Here is a 7455-nt window from a genome sequence, read left to right on the forward strand (position 1 = left end):
TGTCAAAACCCCCCCTGGTTTCACTGACTTCAGTGCACAAAGCATTTGCCACATGAATCACTTCTTTCCTTTTGCTCCTGATTTCTTCCTCTATTTTTGAGCAGCTTTTCTTAATAACACTTACAGTTTTTCAGAGGCATTCCCCAAATTGTTTTACCATTTCTCCACTGTCCCCATTAATGTCAGACAACTGTTCTATAATTTTTTTATAATCCTCCTTAACTTCAACCAACATAGCAAGCAACCTTTTCATAAAACTGAGACTAAGGAACACTGGAGTACCGAGCGAGGTGGTACAGTGGCTAGTTCACTGGACTAGCATTCGGGAGGACGACGGTTCAATCCCGTGTCCAGCCATCCTGATTTAGGTTTTCCGTGATTTCCCTGAATCGCTCCAGGCAAATGTCAGGATGGTTCCTTTGAAAGGGAATGACCGACTTCCTTCCACATCCTTCTCTAATCTGACGAGACGGATGACCTCACTGTCTCATCACTTCCCCAAACAACTCAACTCACCCAACACTGGAGTATTCCAGTCTATGTGTCCACAGGGCTACCCTGTGGGTTAAGTAGTGTGTAAGCTTAGGGACTGATGACCTTAGCAATTAAGTCCCATAAGATTTCACACACATTTGAACATTTTTGAACATACTGCCCTGACATCATTTTTTCATTTCATTATAGCATAAATTCCAAATTTCATAATTAATAAATTGTTGAAGCATTTCTTGTTTTAAGCTGTTGTCTTGATTCAGCAGTTGATTCTCTTGCCTCTTTTAGTTTTCTCCTCTTCTCATTGGGTTTCTCTGCATAATCACAGTATTGTACAACAATGCAATGCATTGTCAATAACACTACAATGTTATGTTCAATACTTATGCATAAGATTAGTTTGATATTAAAAATTGATAGTCTCACAAATATATGGATCGCGACCCTCATGACACTAGAAACAAAATGAATGTACTAAGTATAATATAAATTATAATACATATGAAAATGGTGTTAAATGTGTTGTAATAAAAGTACACAATCATCTCCCAGCAGCCATCAGGTCAGCCAAATGTCCATGTAAAATAAGACTAAAACTGAAACAACTGCTATTAGGTAAATGTTTCTATTCCCTAGAGGAATTTCTGGGAAAAAAATGGTAGTTTTCCAAAAAATGAAAATCTTTTTCAATATGTATTGTAAGTTCTTTCCTAATCATACAGCTGTGACCTTTTATACAGTATACTTATTAGTAAAGCTGATAGTAACCTAGGAAGGACATGTAAGAAGACAATATTGGACTGGAATTAATTATGCAGTGTCTGCATGAGTTGAGGACAGCCACAAGTTATTGGCTCGTACCATGGCAAGAAGACACATAGGCCAGTGGACATCTTGTATGGAACCACACAGCTCTGGCAATTTGTTTTGGATGTGGGGCAGTGGTCCCATCAGGAAGACATTCTCACTGGAAAGTCTTTACATGTGGCTTTGCACAAGTGGGAGATTCATCATGACAGTAGGCTTCACAGTTTGCAGTTGTGTTTTTCAGAGACCAGAAACAGCTCTTGGAAATACCATTGTGCTGCTGAGAAGCTGCAAGAGATTAATGGGAAGCATCAGTGAATAGACAACAGAAACAGAGGAAGGAAGCAGCCACCAATTCCTTGGGATGTCACAGTGGACCACCAAATGTAGAGACACAATGTGGCCACACAAAATGCTGCATTCTCAGATTGAAAGAGGAAAACTGGTACATCGTCCTACTGGGCAGAAAGTGACGACAGAAGAAGTAATAACATGGCATAGTGAGCCAGGATTTCTGTGTTCTTTTGTGGGATTTGGAAGTGAGAGATTGACATTCTTTTGTGGAATGTGTGATCTTTTAAATTACCAACAGCAGACAAAATGAAATGTTCGAATAACGTGGATCTGGGATATTGAGAGACAGAGAGAGAGAGAGAGAGAGAGAGAGAGAGAGAGAGAAACATGCTGGCAAACACAAAGGATGTGATGAGCATGCACAGCTACAGCGAGTCACTTCATTTCTTTGTAAATCATCATAAGTTGTAGTGTTTTGAGTGTCCAGTAGTTAGTACTGTCAGAGGGAAGGTGGCACATGTTGTTAAGACCAGGAACAATCATATGCGTGTAGGGATATCAATATATGAGACTCAAATGTGTCTGTCCTGCGTGGTGTGGACAATCTTTGGACAGAGTTAGTGTTCGATGCAGATGCATGTGAACCTTGCTTTCTCAGATGTGTTCATCACATCAACTGTATCACATATTATTGGAAGTCGTTCCTGTTATGCTGAGGTCTGCTCTTCCTACACTGGTGATCCCACGTCTATCATGAAAAACTCAACAAATTCAATATGCCCCGTTAATTGGCCTGGTGCATTACATTGCAACAATGTGGCTGTTACACAATGTATTGGCTATCACACCGAACCTGGACTGCAATGCCAACAGGACTGCAGCACAGAGCAGTGTTGTCATTGCACAAATACAGTAGTGAAAACTGAGAGCATTGACAATTCGTGCCTTGTGCCTGCAGATGATACCAACCTAACTATGCCTCAACAGTGGCAGCAGACAACAAATCTACTCTTGGACTGTGAGGTCAATGTTACCACAGACAGTGCTTTCAACCAACAAAGTTTGCAACATTCGATACCACTATTGTGTCTATCAAGCCTTCCGTGCTGCAAATTGGATACTATCAACAGCTTACCAAGTTATTCCAACCACATGTGTACCATGAACAATCAGCAGCCATGCTGCATCAAACAATACTACCATTACATCTTCAGCCTCACCTTTGAGATTCAGCTCACACCCCAAACTGTCGCAGTTGAACCCCATGCATCTGGCTTTGTCATTTGCAATAGTGAACAGCATTTTTGAAGCAACTATAATTTTCAGCAATCATTCAAAATATGTTAGCCTGCTCTGCCATCTTGTGAGACAGGCTGAACTAACCAGCAATATTCTCCTGTTGGCACCTGATGCAAAAAAAGTATAGCACAGCAAAGAGACTTTCCTGAGTCCTGGAACAACAGCTGCAAAAGGCTATTTGTGCAGCATCTCCATGACAACACACCCTCACAATTGCAACGTCGCCTCTGATCAACTATTGATCACACTCAAGCTGGATACTACCTTATGGACCCTATGGAACATCAAGTTTAGCACGAGTCTGAACCTGTAGAAAAATGTTGTGCACTGGCAGATAGGATGCCCTTGGTGATACGCTACTCATGACTATTGAACAGATGGACAGATGCCACCCTGCATGGTGCTGCACCGATATCTCTCACACACCACGTGTTACCAGCCGAGCCAGCACAATAAAACATGGGGGTGACGTCACCCCTTCTCAGCAGCCGATGGCATGCCATAACTTGACCACCATGCGTGCAACACAGGTAGTCCACAGCCATTGATGTGCTGGTTCCGCAGTCAATTTGGACACACTGCTCGTAAATGTCATGCTCCCTGTGAGTTCCTGAATGACGTCAGTGGACTGGAACAGACACTTCAGCCTGCCCGAATGAGCGAAGTTGTCTACACCATCCACGTGTAGCGCAAACTGATGTCATCATCATGACGATCATGCAAGGATGCTTCTTCATGCGAGATCTCACTATTCAACAATACTTTTTAGTGGATATGGGCTCTGACACCAGCTCCTTACCACACAGCAGTACATCAACCTTTGAATCAACATCAGCACTCCTCCTCCACTCAATGAACAACTCAGAGATACCAGTCTGTGGTACTATAACTCACACTGTTCACCTGTCAATGACCCTTCACTACACCTGGACTTTGTGCATGTCAGAAATCAGTGAACCAGTCATTGGAATGGACTTTTGGCAGTTCTACCAGCTCTTGCCTGATGTAGTACAAACAACACTGACACACCATACTACCAAAAGAATCACATCGAGGGACTTTTCACTACAACTGTGACTACTGGGTCCTTCCGCCATTACATCTCACCACCAATGACTCCTCTTCCTAAACACTCAATGAGTATATCCAATTGACCAATGTTGTTTTCACTACTTGCCAACAACATGTCAACTGGAAGACACAAGCACAGGTGCTACAACTCAGATCTCCAGCATTGCATTAGAGAGAAAGAGGCAGCACTCACATTAGTGCATGAACATTTACATGTCCTATGCTCTCAACAGCTGTAACACAGTACATGGGGTTCCACTTCCACGTCACCATGTTGCAAAAACACAGTTCAGTCTGGCTTTGTGGAGACTATAGAGTAATCAACTACAGAACTGTACAAAATAGTTAACCTGCACCTAACATCCAAGACTTTATACACGCACTCGCCAGGGCAGTGATATTCATTGTTATTGATAGTAAAAGGGAGTATTTACAAATACCAGTGCACCCCACAGAAATCCCAAAAATCTTGATCGTCACCTCTTTCTGACTGTATTAGTATGTACAGCTTATAAAATGCTGCATAAACGTTGCAACATTTTATTGACGGACTACTTCGATTTCCACACTGCTAAACCTATCTTGATGACATACTCATCTCATCAAGCAATCATGATGAACATTTGCACCACCTAGAAAAAGCCCTGGCTGCACTACAACAAAATGGTGTTGTCGTTAATGAAACAGAGTTGAAACTTCTACAAACAGAGGTGACAGTCTAAGGCAGGCTCGTCCAAACTGTGCCCCTGGGGCGCTAGCACCCGCGATCGCCCGAGGCCAGTGCCCCGGGTGAATTGGTATGTTGCAGTGGCCGAGCCGTGTCGCTTAGATGACCGCGCGGTTCGTCCGCGCGCCTCACCATACAGCTGTACGCGCGCTTCGTACGGAAGACATACTGCTGCGCCAGCAGCGGTCAAAAGCACTGATACGACACAAAGCCGTTAGTCAACAGACACGAGGCTACAGTGGATCGGAATGGATGGTCAACAGCAACAGACAAAAAAAGGAGCGGCGCATCCGCACTATTTAAACCCGAGTGGGAAATTAATTTCTTTTGTACTGCTGTCGAAAATCATGCCAAATGTCTCGTATACCTTTGAGGACTAGGAGCATTTCTGGAAGACTTCTTTTGGAAGTGCATTCAGCTGCTCTAAAAACTTGCAAATTAAAATCAAGTTGTGGCATGGTGAGTTGTTGTGATAGAGAGAGTAGCCATTGCCCCATTTTTCTGGACTCTTCCACTTGGAACTAACTCTGATGACATTAAGCCAACAATACTGAAAAAACAGTGAGCATGACTTTGATATATGATTTTGACTAATATGACTTTTTAAGGCAAGGAGATTCTCTGATTTTCCATTGGGAACTCTCAGTTTTCACCTATAGACCAAGGTTTCATCTCCAGTTACAGTTTTGGGCATGAAGTCCAGCTCTGAATGAAGATGATCCTTTAATTCCATGCAAACTGACACACAATTTTCCTTTTGTCCCTCATTCAAAAGTCTAGGAACAAATTTTGCACTCACTCATCTCATTTGCAAATCATTGATTAAAACACTTCACACAGACCCGTACAGGATGCCAATTTCTTCAGTAAGCTCTCAAATGGTTATTTGCCTTTTTGAATGGACAGTTTTTGCCACTTTTGCACGTTTTCTTCTTTTTTTGAGGTTAGTATACATCCCAAATGTTACTCGTCTTTTACCATTTCATTTCTGCTTTTCAGTCACTCATATCATTTGTAAAGTCTTCAGAGTTACAGCAGACACCCACCCACCCACCACCTCCTAGCGCAGTTGACTCACAGGCATTTCCTACCCAAGAAAAGCCATGGCCACTTGTGGAAGGAGCCATGTCTCGTACACTGCTTGAAGAGTGCACTTGCATCCAGCATTCTCAGCCATGGCAATACTTCAACAAGTTTTGGCACAATGGGCTTTTGGTGTCTCCCATGTTCAGTTCCCAAATCTCCAGTTAATTCAAACTTCCTCAGTGCAGAAAGAGGACCTCTCCACATTCCTTTAATGCATTGATACTCGTGAAAAGCTGCAGCAGTATTGTTGTTGTTTTGACAAAACAGCTTAACGAGTAAACCCCGTTCACCTTGCCCAAACTCACGTTGACTGTCTGCAACTGTAATGCACACTGACACTTGTGTTTCAACCCTCCGTCACTATACCAGTACTGGCACCTAATGGTAAATCATGACTAGTTGTACTAACAATACAAATCCTGAAGCACACCACCTGAACAGATCCCTATAAAGTAAGGTACCAATATGGTAAATAGTTTGCTGCCAACACTTGCTCAAGTAGGAAAAGTTTAATTGCAACCACCCTGTATTTCAGCTATGCTCCAATTATTGTACAGCTTTCTATGTGGGCATGACACACAACCAACTGTCTACTCTCACATGAATGCCCACCACCAACTGTGGCAAACCACAAACTTGATCATCCAGTCACATGCTGCACATTACAGCTAAAATGAATTAAACAGCTGCTTCACTACACAGGTCATTTGGATACTCCCTGCCAGCAAAAGTGTCTCTGAGCTATGCCGTGGGAATGGTCTCTCCACCATATCCTATGCTCTCAGAATTCTGTTGGCCTATATCTCTACTAATTTGTTCCCACTGCCTCATCTTTCTTTTTCCCTTCTCTCCTCTGTCCACACCACTTCTTCTCCATCCAGATTTTCAGCTCTTCTCCTCTCTCCCCTCCCTTTCTCCTTCTTCATCTTCACCTATCTCTCTTTTTTCCACCCCCTCCCTCCCTCTTCTTAGATCCCATTTTGTGTACTCTTTTTGGCTTTTTACATGGCCTCTTTCCCACAACCCTCACTTTGCATGTGTCCCTATGTCCTCCCCTACCTCCATCAGCTCAGGCAACTGCTTTCAATAACTGAGTATCAAAAATCAGTCTTGCCATGGCCAAGGGAGTGTACGTTTTATGATGTATGTGTGACTGTGCATGTGAATGTGAATACTATTGCTAAAAAAAAGAATGAGTCACTTCTTGAGAGCTGGTGTGAATGTTGTTTTCTGTCACATATTTCAGTTCTCCACACATTGATCCACTAAAGGTGAGTGGGCTGGCTTTCCCTTACTTTACATATGCAGATTCCTTTATTCGAGATATGCTGATAATGCATCAGACAACAAATTGAATAAAGACCTGCTCAGCTTAACTAATCTGTCTTTGCAAGACTGTCAGCCATTAATTTTGTAATATGAATAGATGCTAGTATGCTGATGGGATAAACTGCAGTGATGCTGACATTTTCACAACACATCAACAGTAGGCACAGCCCAGCACTCAGCAAAGACTAGAACAGGAAGAACATTCTGTAAGCAGATTCTCTAATGCTAAATTAAAATCTTGTGCATGCTGTGTAGTTATCAACAGGTAAGAAAATCTTTTCTTTCAAAACACACATTGCTGTCACTGTAAAAAGTACAGGACATAGACTAGAAGTGTGTAATAGTAAACT

Source organism: Schistocerca serialis, chromosome 8 (assembly GCF_023864345.2).
Source record: "Schistocerca serialis cubense isolate TAMUIC-IGC-003099 chromosome 8, iqSchSeri2.2, whole genome shotgun sequence".
NCBI lineage: Eukaryota > Metazoa > Arthropoda > Insecta > Orthoptera > Acrididae > Schistocerca > Schistocerca serialis.